Raw genomic sequence first — 14,591 nt, forward strand, 5'->3', positions numbered from 1 at the left:
TGAAATTTTATTCTTATCTTAAAACTACCTGAGATACTGTAGTATCAGACTTGCCTGCATTGCTTCTGATGAATGTCTACATGTTCCTTGCAATACAGCTATCAATAATCAGATGCTATTATGTAATATTGCATGTAGTAATGCCTAAGTGGAATAACTAGCTTTAAGGTGGCTTCATAAATAGTTTCCAATACTAGCATAAAGGAAAAAATCCATTGCACAGTAACAGTATTGTTCTCAGATGCTGTAGAAGTATGCAAGAAATGGTATAGCTGTGGTTCTTGGAGAGGTGAGATTTAGTCGAGATTTAAGAACTCAGATTCCTTGTGTAGCTATGATAGATCACTTGTGTACTTTCCCTCTTAAATGGGAGATAAACTTGTCTGAGGACTAAATGCAGTGTATTTGATTTTTAGAAGTGCTTTAGAAACATGGCGCACAAACTGATTTGAAGTGCTGTGTTATTTTACCAGCCTTATATAACCTTTATTACAGCAATCTAGGAGTGCCGTTAATAAGATAATTTCCAAGACAGTCCTTCTAACTCCTGTCTATTTGACTCATTACTCTATTATCTATTATCTGAAAGTACTAAAAAAACTGCATTTCATCAATGAGAAAGACTTGCATCAGGCCTTATGTGATGTTATATGTAAAAAAGTATGTAAGAGTTTATTGCACACATCTCTGCTTTCCATAGAAAGCATTTATGATGCAATGACTTCTTCAGAGTGTTTTCTTCTGAGCATTTGGTAATACCTAGTTATTGATATTTTTTCCCCCTTTTGGCACAGAAAATTGTTGGAAATGTTCAGAAATAAGAAACAGAGTTCAAGGGGCAGATGAGAATAACAGAAAATGTGAAAGGAGCTGGAGAAGGTAGGGATTTCACCCAGTTCAGGGGTTCATGCTTGTAGTCATGCCAGTAAAATGTTTTTATACAACAGACAAATCCTGTGTGTCATAATCTGGCATGCCTAAATCAGTTCTGAAAATAAGTGGCCTAGTTATTCACAGCTGTGAAACAAAATGGAGCTAAGTAAATAAGAAAGCAAAAAGGAGGAAGCAAATAGATATGCTAATGAAGGATATAATTGCCCTAGCATACTGCAAAGGGGAATACTGAATTTTGCAGTAGCCAGAGTTTGACTGTGATATTAGGCTATATTAGCCAGCTGAATAAAATACACTATCTGCAATCCTTGCCTCTCTCTTTAGGCCCTCGTGGCTATAACAATGCTACTTCTAGGCATGAGTAAGAGTGTTTCTGTTGTGAGAAACTGGCCTGGATGAAGGATCTCTTTGTAAGTCTTTTCCAGAGTTTTTGTTACTTTGCTTTATAATCTCAGTAAAGATTTGTGGTGCTCTCATATCCTTCTACTGGAGGATGCAAAGGATTTTGAATTTCTATAATGCTGAGGACAGATTGTTGAATATATAAATATAGATTTTGTGTGACTTTATGAATATTACATGAGGTTACATAAATGATTGAAAATTATGATCCAGAAGTTTTAAATTGTTGTACCTTGTTAACTGTGCTATTCATGCTCTATTTTATGCTATAAAAGGAGAGGGGAAATAGATACCTTCCTGCGAACTTAATACATGAGTTAAATTTTAATGCAGAAACTTATCTATAAAAGACAAATTGAGATAACTGTCTTTTGAAAATACTTCCAGTGGTTACTGCACTGGATTTGTATAACATAGAAAAATTGGTTAAGATTTCGTGGGTCATGTCATGCACAGCTGGTAACTTGAAAAAAATCACAGTGATTCAGCAAATGGCTGTCCTAGTATTTTGGCTGTGCTTTATACAGATAAATTATTTGTTAGGAGAGTGAGGATAGTTTCTCTATGCAAAATAAAGATAACCCTGAGACACAGAGGTCATGAAGCCATTCAGTCACAGAAATAGAAAAACATGTGTCTTGTTCTATGTTGTTTTCTCAAAGGGAAGTTTTTTTTCAGTATATAATTCATTTATGTCAATGGTAAAGCTCACAGATAGTGTAGCCAACCTGAAATAATCAGGAGGGATCTAATTTAGTGTGTGACTTCTAAAGCACTTAAAATAGCTTGTTGTGTGGGGAAAAAAAAATCTAGAACTGCTCATTAGTGTATTAATCAAAACATGTACAAAGCTAAATTGCAACCAGGGCTTGTTTTTTTTTTTTTTTTAATTAAAATATACTACTGATTAATTTTATAATGAAGATAATATATTGACATAACAGAACTTACCAGTCAAGGTTTCCTACTATTCCTATCTGTTCAGTGTTGTCATATAACAATGGCATTAAGATTTTTTTTCTAATTTCTCTTGGGAATATTTCTAGCCTAGTAGATCTTATCAATAAGCCATTTCTTGATACTCTCCCTGACTTCTTGTGTTTTTCTGAATGTACATATGTTTAGAAGTCAAGCTGTACTTCCTGTTGTAGATAACTTTTTGTGCCGTAACAGTGACTCTATGATATGTAACAGAATTTGAGCATGTTCCAATTCTTACTGGATTTCCCTCTCCCTCAGCTGGGGCTGTCTGCAAACACAACTTCTCGAATCAGGCAACGTCTCAGACTGGTGGGACATACCGCACGCTGCTTTCCGTCCCTGCCGCCGCGGAGCCTGCCTGCCTGCCCCCGAAAGCTTCCACCTTTCTGCGCAAACAGGCCCAGCTTGTGCTCAGGGCAGGAAGAACCGCTAACAGGAGGACAGACGGCTTTTTTGCCTCAGCTCTAACTGCTGTCTTGGTTGTGTCTTTCTCTAAAATGCTCTAAAATTTAGATTGTTTTAAGGGGGCCTAATACAAGGAAGAGCATCTTCTGTAGCGGAGAAGCATCCAGAAGGCCTAGGACGGTCCCCAGCGAGCTGCAGGCTGCCAGAGAGCCTCTTGCAGCTCTGTCCTCGGGGGAAGGGAAGGATGTTTTCATGGCCTAGAACAGGCAGGAGAGCAGAGGATCGGCACTCCACTGCCTAGCACAAACTGTCTCTAACTCGGGTAAGGTACTCCTGTGCCCGTTTTACAAACGCGGCGGGCTGGGGCACAGGCAAGGTCTGCGCCATACAGCTGCGCTTCCAGCTGCAGCCCGCGCCCCCTCGGCCGGTAGGCACCGCGTCCTCTAGGCAGCAGTGCAGGCCGGGGCAAGCCCCGTCCTTGCAGCCACGCTCCCCAGCGGGGCCGGGGCCGGGGCCGGGGCCGGGGCCGGGGCCGGGGCCGGGGCCGGGGCCGGGGCGCGCCGTGCGGCCCCAGCGCGCCCTCTCCTCGCCGCCGAAACCCCGCCGCAATCCGCGAGCAAACCGCGCCCGCTGCTCCCGGCCGGCGGCCCCGCGCCGCCCTGCGCGGCCGCGGCGCGGCGCCCGAGCCCGCGCTCCGCCGCGGCGGGGAGGCGGAGCGGCGGCCGGGGGCGGGCCGGGGGCGCCGGGAGCTCGGCCGGGGAGCGGCGGCGCGCTGCCGCCGAGGGGATGCCGCGGCGCGGCGCGGCGCGGCGCGGAGCGGGGCTGGGCGCCCGCGGAGGAGGTAGGCGCGGGGCCGCGCCCGCCCCAGGGCGGGCCGGGGGGGGGGGGGGGGGGAGGGGGCGCGCGCGGCGCCGGGTGTAACGGTCGCGGGCGACGGTTGAGGGCAGCGGCCAGGTGCCGCTCAGCCCCGCCGAGCGGGCCGGGCCCCGCTCCCGGCGGCTCTGCCTTCCTCGCCGGCTGCGGAGGCGCTCGCCGAGGCCGCTCCTCCCGAGCGGAGTTGCCTCGCTGTGCCGGGAGCTCCCCGCGGTCCCAGACCCGTCTCCTCCCCCCACCCCTGCGCCCTTCTATTTTTGTTTTCTTTCGCTCTTTTATTTTTTCGTTTTATTTTTTGTCTATGTTCCCTCTGCCCGAGGAGGGCCTAGTCTCAGGTCTCCCGTGTCTAGGCTGCAGCGCTGGATAGAGCTGAGCTGCAGCTGAGCTCTGGAATAACCGTTTGCGTGGTTTTTTGAGTGAAGATGGCTGTGCTTGCTGCTGCTGTCTGGTTTTGTGGAGACCGAGTCCGCTGAGGTCGGGCCCCGAGCGCTGAAGGGACCTCGGCGGGGCGATGCCTGGTGTGAGGGACCGGGTTGGGTTTGGTTACCGAAGGACGCGGTGCCGGGCGGCTTGGCGCCGTCAGGGCGGTGACGGTGCTGCTCGTGCCCAGCTGCAAGGGTGTTGGGGGGTAGGGGACGGCTGAGATCCTCGAGAGCGAAGAGGGAGCTTTTCGAGGTGTGCTTTGGGCTGAGACCTCCCCTCTGCCCCCTCCCCCCTCCCCCCCCCCCCAAAAAAAAAAAAAAAAAAAAAGAAAAGAAAAAAAAAAAGAAAAAGAAGAGACGACGTCTGTGTGAAAGCCGAGAGGAGTTCAGTGCAATTGTGAGTAAACCCCTTTCTGTCCTGCCGGCAGGCTCTTGACTTGAGCTTGAAGGTGGTGATAAGGTGAATGACACTCTCTTTGGGCAGGTTAGCGAAAGCTTCCTCTTGTCAACAGAAAAAATAGTCATAGATCATTGTCGTTAATACAGATTCCTCCCCCCTTCATTTTGGCAGTAAAATGTTAATGTTGTTTACCTCCAAGAGATGAGGGTGAGCAGGAAGACTTTCTTTCAGGTGACCTATTCAGAGTATTTTTTTTTCCTTACACCTCTCCCTTTATGTTGTCACTCCATCAATGTCATCTTCCCATATGTGGTTATCTGCGGTTGGCAATAAATCAGACTGCTTGCATATGTCCAAATCTTTAGATCTTTGTCTTGTTTCTCTGTTTAGCATTTTCAAGAAGATGATACAATGCTTAGTCCTTGATGCCCACATAGTTTTCATGTGGTTAAACCGCTGGCAGCTTTTGTCTTGCTTCTGGCTTTCAGATCCACTTTATTAGTAATCTACATAACAGTAATGTGCTGGAAACAAGTATTCTTAATCCTATTAACAATTACAAAAATTAAATTTGAAGCTCAATTGACATGATAGTGGAAAGTGAACTACTTAGCAGGGAAGAAGTTTCGTTAAAGTACTGGTTAGTTGTTTTGATTCTGTTCGTTTTATAAAGTGACATTTATGTTGGTGTTAAATAAGAAATAAAGATGACCTGCCAATTAATAAACAAGTTTACTTTATAGCACGGTGTAGCAGATTATCTCTTTTTTGTAACTGAGGATCAAGCCTGTTAGTTCTTACAAGGAATACAGAAACAACTTGAGCTATTCATTACTTGCAAGTCATTCTGTTTCCTTCGGGCTTCTTCAGCTGAAATAAGCACTTGCTTTCATACTATTCTCTCTTGATTCTTGCGTTGATATTGATAGCTTGGTCAAAGCAACGATATAAATTTTATATTTTAAAATATAAAATGGATACTCGTGAATTAATCACAGCATTTGTGGAATGTTCTTAAGTGTCTCTTCCTACAGGCCTGGCCTTGCTAGCTCAGCTGTGTCGCATATCACAAATAGCATTGCAGAAATCAGAATGAGGACTTTCAGTTCCTTTTCATGGAGAGAATTGCAACAGCAGTTTCCTCTAGCAGATAATTCCTAGTATTCATTATGATTTTTAATTTTGTGTAGCAGTTACAGCACACAAAACCACAACAATGAAGAATGCAAAATAAGGTATTGCATAGTCTAGTAGTAGATTTTGCCAAATGGAAGCTTTCAGGCATATGCTGCATGATATATCATTCTGCCTGATTTGACTGTATCCTAAAATAGTTGTGAAGGACTTTCTCAGGTTTAGTTTTCACCTTGAAATATATAGCTGTCTTGTAAGTACTGTTCTGTTCTTTTTGTTTCTTCTTCTATACTGATTGTTATTTTCCCCTTACAGTTTTTTTTTTCAGTGTTCTGAAGCTGGCATAGTTGGACATCTTACTGAAGAATGTTAGTTTTCAAAAATACTGAAATGTTGATCTATAAGGAAGCTTGACCTTACAGAATTATAAAGGGATTTGTGGTTCTCTGTTCTGACTATTTTTAAAATTTTCTATATCTACCTTTTCAGGTGGGATACATGCCAGGAGAGTACTTCAAGCTCTGACAAAGGCAGTTAACTTTTTGAGTGGAAGCTGAAGGTCTTTTGGAAAACTTTGTAGAAGGGACCTAATACTCATTCTTTTTTCTATGTTCCTTAACAAGGTACGGTAAGTTACAGCACTGTCTTAATGTATTGTGGCCCTGAAGGGCTGACAGTGTAGAATACTTGAGCCACATTGTTATATAAAGGTTAGCTTGGAATATAAATAAAATTTCCTGAGGAAAAGCAGATAAGTATTTCCAATGTTTAATGGAAGCATAATACTGAGGATGAGGCAAAACCAAAGAAGCAGTGCTGAGGGGAGATACAGAGATTTACCTAGGGCTTGGAAAAAAGCGGGTGGAGATTGGTGTCAGAAACAAAGATGTTTAAAGGAAAGCGGTGAGAAGGGGATATTACTATGGTATAGTATATACTACATAAAAGAAAGTCTGAAAGGAAAGCTAACCTTAAAGCTAGACTGCATGCTTTTCCCCTTTAGGTTACAAAATGATGATGTGGTTTTAATGTCTTTCTTTTCTTTTCTATTATTAAATAAACAGGAGAATCAACAGTGGAGGAAGGGAGTGTTAAAATGCCAGCTGGAAGTGGCACTGTTATGTGTTTGGCTAAGTTTCACAATAAGATTAACACTACTTTTGAAAGACCCAACATCACTTCTCCCCTAGCTATATGCTTTTCTTCAGCACTAACCTTAACATTGCTATGTAATGAATTGAATTGGAGAACTCATCTGAGCTATAATGATTTGGCAAAGAAATCAGTGGTTAGTTCTTATAAAAGATGAGTTTCCCGATTCATTTCACTGTGTGAACATTTGTGCCCTAGCATACAAAAGGTTGGCTTGAGGGGGCGTAAGCGAGTGATGGGAGAAGGTAGGCTACTTTTGTTGTCAACGCCAGTTTATATCATTTTAAAGTGATTGTGAAATTACAGTCTTATCTAAGGAACACTCGTCACCCCATATTTTCATCATAACTTTGAAATGTGTTCAGTAGGTTTTAATTCATATCTTAATGATACAGTCAGTTCTGTAATCACCTGGAAGAAGCTGGTTATGGTCTGCTTAGTAAATACCTAATTACAGATGATGGTAAATACATGTTGTTTATATTGCTGTTTGCTAACGAGCCTCTCAGCTATTTCTGAAGGTGTGGTAAATACACTGAGCCCCTGAGTATGTATTTTTCCCTCTTTCATAAATGATGTGAATCTACTGAAGTTTTGCAACTAAGTCCTTTTTAAAACTTAATATTTTGGCTTTGTTTATATCTTTTATAGCAGGATGTTTTTAAAGAAAGAATGTTAACTTGTTTTTTTGCATCTATTTTCTCTTAGTTTTTTGTTGTTGTTGTTGTTGACTTGTGTTACGTTCAGGCTAAACGACCCTTTCTAGAGTAAAGATAAAAAGACTGTATATCTGTTTGGGATTGACTTATTTTTGATGGTGTCAATAAACTCTACTTTTGTTCTGTAACACTCGCTATGCTAACAATTGATTTTTTTTTTAATGAATGCTATGAATGCAAGATACTCATGGTATTGTATTAGAAGAGTTAATATTATCAACAAGCTACCTACCTGCATGTCTGCAGTTTTAGTCAGAAAACAATAGTAATCTATGGGGCTAATGCAACTTCTTTAGATGGATTTTCTTTTTAATGCACAGTCTATTAAATTAATGGAATTTACGTTCACTTTACAGTCATGCGTTTCATGATTGCTGCTATTTCCCAGTCTTCTCCAAGTTGTGAATTTGGTGTCAATTTTGGATCATCTGTTTGTTTCAAATGTGCTTGTCCTGAAGGTGTGACTGTAGTAGTGGTTTCAGGTCTGTGAATGTGACTATGTACAGACTTGCCACAAATGCCTGGGAGTTTGATAGAATTGTTCTGCAGGCCATCTGATGACCGCACCACTGATTGGGATTGTTCTGCTACAAAATACACTTAACAGAAAAGCTGAGAGTTATGTTTTTCTGCTTTATGAAGGTTTCAAGAAATCATATTCTCAGACTGAATGCTTACAAGTTACTCATAAATTATATGTGGCCATTAGCAACATAAAGTCACTGAGAACTCTTATTTGAAAAGAATGCATTTTTTTTGATTGTTTAGCAGTAGTCTTTCTAGAGCTAACCGATGTGCAGTGAGGTGAAAGAGTGCTGTTTTTTTCTGAGGAGGAAGTAGACAGAGAAATTCTGTTCCTTTATTTCAACATGCAAAGAAGATGCAGAAGGAAAACTGTTCTTCCATGCAGACGTCTTTACCACAGATAGACATGGAACAGATTGTTAGGACATGTCAATTCATGTAGCACCAGTGAAATCCATGCCTTGAACAATGGCATCTGGGGGTCTCTTCTGATAAAGCTGTGGAGTGTAATGTGTTTTGAGGTGTATTCTTCTGTTCAGATGTGTACACAAAAAAAGGGACCACGAAACTTTTATGGATAGGTCTTAAAATACCAATATGGTATGACAGTTTATGCCACCATGGAGATGTTGCACAGAGTTTGGGTGAGACACAGGCACCTAAGGAAATAACCTTAATAGGCTCACAGGTGTGGTCCCTAAGCTGACCCAAAACTGCCAGGTTTCTGCTAACAATTTTTCTGAGGCAATACATGTTAGTTTCAGTTCAGTGCTGCTCTAACATATACAGCTTTTAGGTCAAGTTAGGTCACATCCATGCTACTTAGAACATGACCAAAGCTTGTATCTGCATCACACTGTATAGATATATATCCTTAGCCCACAATTATATCCTATATATACTTGTTTGCTATGAACATATGTACAGGTCTGCTGCATGTGGATTTAAAGTCCCTTACAGTTATGGAGGTGTCATTGTGAAACCAAAGTGTGAACTCTTAGCCAAAGCCCTGACTCTTTCAAGTCCAAGATACTTGCTTTTGGTGAGTTCCCACTGAAGGCCTAGAATAATTAGGAAATGACAGATGAAGACATTTAAACTGAACACATGAGTCTGTTAATGCAGTTCTGAGACTTTGAATTCATACGAGTAGTTGTGTGATACTAAGGGGGATCATAAACACGAATCCCTGCTGTATTCTGAAACTATAAATGTTACTTTTTCTACTGCTAGTGCTGAAAGATGAAACTTCAAGCAGTGGTGTGGTGTATCTTCAAAATTCCCCGCTGATTTTGGCTTGCACGGTCTTTTCTAGGGATGTCCAAATGGAAATGGAACTGGACTTGGCCTACAAATGTTGTGCTTTAGTAAATTTCTCCCTTTATTTCTAAACTGAGTGAAGCTGAATCAGCTGATCAGTTAGGGAAGAAAAAACATCTTAGATATGTCAAAAAGCTGTTCTTTATTAATATACTGTTTTATCATATATCCATATTGTGCTAATACTCCAAGTTTAACCAGAATTAATATTCTGTTGTTCAGGTGCTCTGCACGCACAGAGGCAACATTTATGTCAGGCTCCAAAGAAAGTTAACATCTTGTACTATTCCTGACATTGTCTGCTTGGATGCTCATTACCTTTGCACAGTCCCTCTTTTGATGTTACTTAAGTTTTTCAGAGAAAACCTAAGTTTCTTCTTGCTCTTTTTTGTTACACTCATGAGCAGTGTTAATACCAGAAAATGTTATTGTCGTGCAATAGAGAAAATATATTAAAAAAGAGTTGTTTATGAATAGTGTGCAACCTGCATAATGACGCCTTATTAAACTTTAGCTTTCCTATCAAAGCCATAAAATAAAAAGTAAAGTAATTTTGAAATGTCTTAAGGCAGCATATATTCTTGCTTATGGCACTTACTTTTTGCCTGATTACTATTTACCTCACTTTTTTCATACAGTTCATATAATACAACAGGGCCTGCCCTTGCTTCTTTTTAAGCTGCTGTTGTCAGTCGGATGGGAGTCTCTCATAACGTAAGTTAAAATGATGATTCCATCTCTTCTTTGCTATGTGCTTTTCTAATGTTATATGAACAATAACCTTTTTAGCTAGCAGAAACCTAAAATACTTTTCACTTTATTTCATATACAGCATCTACCTTGAAGTTTGTGCTACTCGCCATATGTTATATTGCATGTTGCCTATGCAGAAAGCTTACAGCAAGCACCTTCTGTGATAAAACTGTAATATCTATGGATTTGGGTGTTTCTGAGGGGGGACATTTTTCACTGAAGCTTTTTGTCCTCATCTGAGTAGATGGGTTGACGGATGGATCCCTTCTGTAAGCCTAAGCATTTGCCTGAGGTGTCTCCTCTTAATTTAGTGCTGTTGACTTGGCGTGACCTAAGACACTTTTTTGTGACTCAATTTGACTATCTGTAAAATGAAATTGATAATTTCAACTTGTAGAAGATGAAATGCCAGGCAAGATCGAGAATCAATTGAGTGTAATTGAATCTACAAAAGATGTATAAATCTGATCTTATTTGTGTAGCCTGTAGTGCATTGCTGCCCTTGTGAAAACAGGCACTATTTTTATCCCTATGCTTGAAATGTTTCTATTGCCCTTCCCTTCCTCTTTGTGGTATCATAATTTGTCCTAATTTTTGAATGATTCTCCTGAATCTGACTGCGCTGTTCTTCGATGTGACTGTCCCTGCTTTGTAATTGCTATCTTCTCCTCTGTTAACCAAGAAGGCTACAGCAGTGACAGTTGTCCGTTGCGGCCTCTCACAGTCCTTTTGTTGCTGTAAATGTACAAATTCCTGTATTCTCAGGTTGCTGGTAATAACTGTGCTGCTCTTATGTGAATAAAAGCTCTTTGCAGAGAAGATGGAGAATTATAGCAGAAGTATTTGATATATGTTGAAGATGATATTTTAAGATATGTTAACATCTTCAGAGAGAATTAGTTCAAAATGTTTAACCCACATTACTTCTGTTAGACTTCTACAACTGCCTTATGTACCTGTATGTTTATCTGCTATTGCTACCTAAATATGAACTGTCATTCTACTGATAAGCAGAAGTTTATTATGCCAAATTGGCTACTGCTAAACCTGTTCAGTCACAGTTATGTTAGGTAGCAAGAATCTTATTTGTTCACTGAGGTTCTTATGCAGCTATCCTTTCCTGGAGGCATAAAGGTCTTTGGAGTTGAGTTGATCCTCAAGCTGTATAATATGCAGACCTGAAATAGTACTCATATTTTACATGGTGGATTTTGTCTCCTAGGTTCATGTGATTCATTCCTGGATGACTTCGAGCAGCCTCTCCAGAATACCCTTTCTAGAGTGATACATGTACTGTGTGGCCCCACTAAGAACTTTTGTTTCTCCTTTGCTTTTCCTTTCTGCTTTCTGGCAAAAAACTTTCCCCTTCTTTGTTACCATCTTGTTACTTGTGCAGAAGCTGCTTCCTGGGCTGCCTCCATACCTGAAATTGTTCATTTTAATCTGTTTTGCTACAGAAGTTGGCTGCAAATATGTGTCCAAGATATGAGAATGTTTTCTTTGTGCTGGAAAAGTTGATTCAGGCTTTGTAGAGAATAATGTTTTCTCTGTTTACATGGAATAGGTTTTATAAAGTAAAAGAGGAATTGCATGTCATAACAACCATCTTCAGTTTAGTATTTTCTATCCTACCCCTTGCTGACAAAGTGCATTCTTTGCCTTACCCATTCTCCTTCTTCCTGCACCCTTTCTTCTATCTGATGCCCTTTATATGATAGCAACTCTCTTTGTCATACTGTTTCAGGCAAGAGCAATTTTCTCTGTTTTGGCATGACACTGGGCACTTTTACAAGTGACAAAAATTAGACTGAGGCCAAGGGCTGGATTGATCAACTTTGCATTTTGAATCTCAGAGGCCATTCAAGTTTCCTTGACTGTTTTTCCAGGTTAAAAGTGTTTTACTTTGCATTTCTTTACCGGGATTTTGTGAACAACAGTCTTTAATTCTAGAGTTCAGGTAAGAGCAACAGTCCGCTAGCTTTTTTTTCTCTGTTGGCAGCAGGTATGCCAGGCTTTTTGGCTTCAGACACAGATGCAGCTGTTGAGAGTCTTTCTGGAATCCTGAATATTCATTCCTTTCCTGATATGGGAAAACATTATAGTGGCTATCCAGAATAGCCCATCCACATTTTTTTTCTTTCATAGCATTTTGTTTGCTTCAGAGTAGTCAAAGTTTTTTCTTTTAGGTATTTACTAATGGATTTTTTAAAATTTTTTTTCCTATCAGTGGATAGTGAGTTGTGACTTCCAATTGACTTTTATAAATCATGTGTTATCTGTGTCCAAATGCAAATATTAAGCTAAACCTTTCTACTTCAGAACTTAGATGTTTATAAAGGAACTTTTGCTGAAGTACTTATTGACTTTATAGGTCTAGAAACCCGTTTGCAGAAAACTCATTGTAGGGTCTACAGCTTGAAATGCTTTGCAGGTATGAAGGTGTAAAGGCGGATGTTAGTGAGATACTTCCTAGTACATGGCTAAGAGATACCAGCTAGCGAACGGGATCTGGTGCCTCTCTCAAACCTCCACATGATTTTTATTGCAAGTCTTGCGATTTTATGTGTAGGAAACTTTCTAAAACTTTTTTCTTTCTTTCTTTTTTCTTTTTTAATGTAGTTGGCTCTGTGTGCCTGGGTCAGGAACTCCTGGTGTTGGCGATACCGTGGTTCTTTAACATTTCAAGGGCCGTCTCGGCTAGTGTGGATGGGTGGAAGAAAGAGGCATCAGGGCTTGTAACAGCCACTGACCTGGTGATGTTTCCATTCCTTCCCAGGTGGTGTCTGAAACAAAACGCATCTGTCACCAATGCAGCTGCGAACTAAAGGGCGCCCAAACGCCTGTGTGTTGGTGTTCTCCCCTCTCTCTCCAGGTGAAAGAAGTGGAAGAGCCCCCTGAGGAGCTGTTAGGGCGGCTGGGGCAGTTCCGCCGAGCGGGGGCGGCCGCGGCGCCGCCAGGGCGGCGGCGGGAGGGAGCGAAGGAAGGAGGCAGGCAGGCCGCGCGCGGGGCGGCCATCTTGGCGGCCCGGCGGCGGCGCCGCGCACGCAGCGGGGCGGCGCGGCCGCCAGGTGGCGCTAGGGGGCGCGCGGCGGGGCTGCTCGGCCGCCGCCCCCGGGCCCGCGGGGAGGCCGCGGCGGAGCGCGCCGGGCGGCCCGGCCCGGCCCGCGGGCCTCGCGGGTGCCTGCCTGCCTGCCTGCCTGCCTGGCTGCCTTTGCCCTCGCAGCGCGTGCGCTGCCCGCCACTTTGCTGCTCGGCAGCACGCCGGAGATGGATGCGAGCGGTACGTTCCAGAACAACGTTGGCCGCCGTCCTCTCCCTTAGCCGCAGTGTGCCGCGGAGCCTTACGGGCAGAGGACCCCGGCGCTGGGACAGCCGGGTCGCCTTGGGGCAGTGCTGCCAGACTGGGCGATGTGGACAGAGCCAGAGCTCACACCGTCCGTCAGCCTACCTGAGCATCGCGGCGGCACCCGTGGTTAGGAGCTAAGGCCTCCTGTGCTAGGTGCTGTACGAGGGCAGCAAGCCGTCGCTGCCCCCACGAGCCTGCGACCCAGATAAAAGCGAGAAGTTGATACAGCCGGACCAAAGGAGCGAGGAGCAAAGCTAATAATGAGATTGTGACTGACACTCACCTTAGTCACTGTCTGCGCCTAGTTGTTTGAGAGAGGCCGTGTAGAGCAGGAGGTGCTATGGTTCGGCTCTCCCCAGGCTTTCTGCATGAGGATACACTGTCTGAAGGCTGTTGGGGTTGTGGTGTCCATGTAAAAAGTGAGAATGTATGTTGCTTTTGCAGTCAGTTTTTCCTTCTCAGGCTGGAAAAAAATAAAATTACATTAAAATTACTGCAATTTAACTCTTCCTGACCATTTCATAGAGTGTTCAGAGAGAGTTCAGATAGCCTGGACCAAGTTTACTTAGAGACCTTCTCTGATGTGCGGACCATCTCTCCTTTTGTTAGCAGTTACATTTTTTTCTCCTCTCTGTAGAAGCATTTTGTATAATGTACATGTTATTCCAAACTATAATGATCACTAAAGTACTGCGGAAGTACTGAATATTTTACTAGCAAGAAGTGGCCAGCCAGCATCTCCACAGTGACTTATAGCCTAAGGGCTATTTTGTAAGATGATTCTTAGGAAGTGCACAGAAAAATGGAGCGGGACATGTAAAATGAAGCAATGGAATACCTAACAAAATTATGCAGTGAATTTCACTTAGGCATCTGAAAAGCAATTTCCTTGTTCTATTTTTACTAGCTTTAGTGCAAATGAAAGGTGTTGATGGGCTGGCCTTTCTACATGTTATCCTCTGTTCACAGAACAAATGCAATATTGCCTTTTAAGCATATTTCCACTTTTTGTCCCAGTCTGGTTTGGAGGAATTCTGTGCTTATTCACAAGGATGGACCTCATGAGTCATAGGTGGCCTCAAAGCAGTCTGGTGTGCTTTGCAAGAATCTATTGAAAGCTCACAGTAATACTTCTGACAGAGTTATGCAAAATACCATCAGCTAACTAATGACTATTACTGCTTGGTTATGGGACAGATCTTAGGCTTTAAATGTGAATCCTGCTCAAGAAAAGTGGGGCCATCCTTGTTCTAGGTAAGCCAGTC

At 42.6% G+C, this 14,591-nt stretch overlaps 1 long non-coding RNA gene across 3 annotated transcripts in view; it reads left to right on the plus strand.

Moving 5' to 3' along the window:
• The first annotated feature begins 3,448 nt into the window (after positions 1 to 3,448).
• The window catches only part of LOC134147913 (uncharacterized), a 46,234-nt gene continuing 35,091 nt past the window's right edge, over positions 3,449 to 14,591 (plus strand). For 2 of the 3 annotated variants that reach the window (XR_009960102.1, XR_009960103.1), the window contains exons 1-3: positions 3,449 to 3,523; positions 6,001 to 6,134; positions 9,866 to 9,941. This is a non-coding gene — a long non-coding RNA (uncharacterized LOC134147913). The remainder of the gene's footprint in view (positions 3,524 to 6,000; positions 6,135 to 9,865; positions 9,942 to 14,591) is intronic. The other variant, XR_009960104.1, reaches the window with a different exon arrangement.

The sequence above is a fragment of the Rhea pennata genome, chromosome 16 (genome assembly GCF_028389875.1).
Source record: "Rhea pennata isolate bPtePen1 chromosome 16, bPtePen1.pri, whole genome shotgun sequence".
NCBI lineage: Eukaryota > Metazoa > Chordata > Aves > Rheiformes > Rheidae > Rhea > Rhea pennata.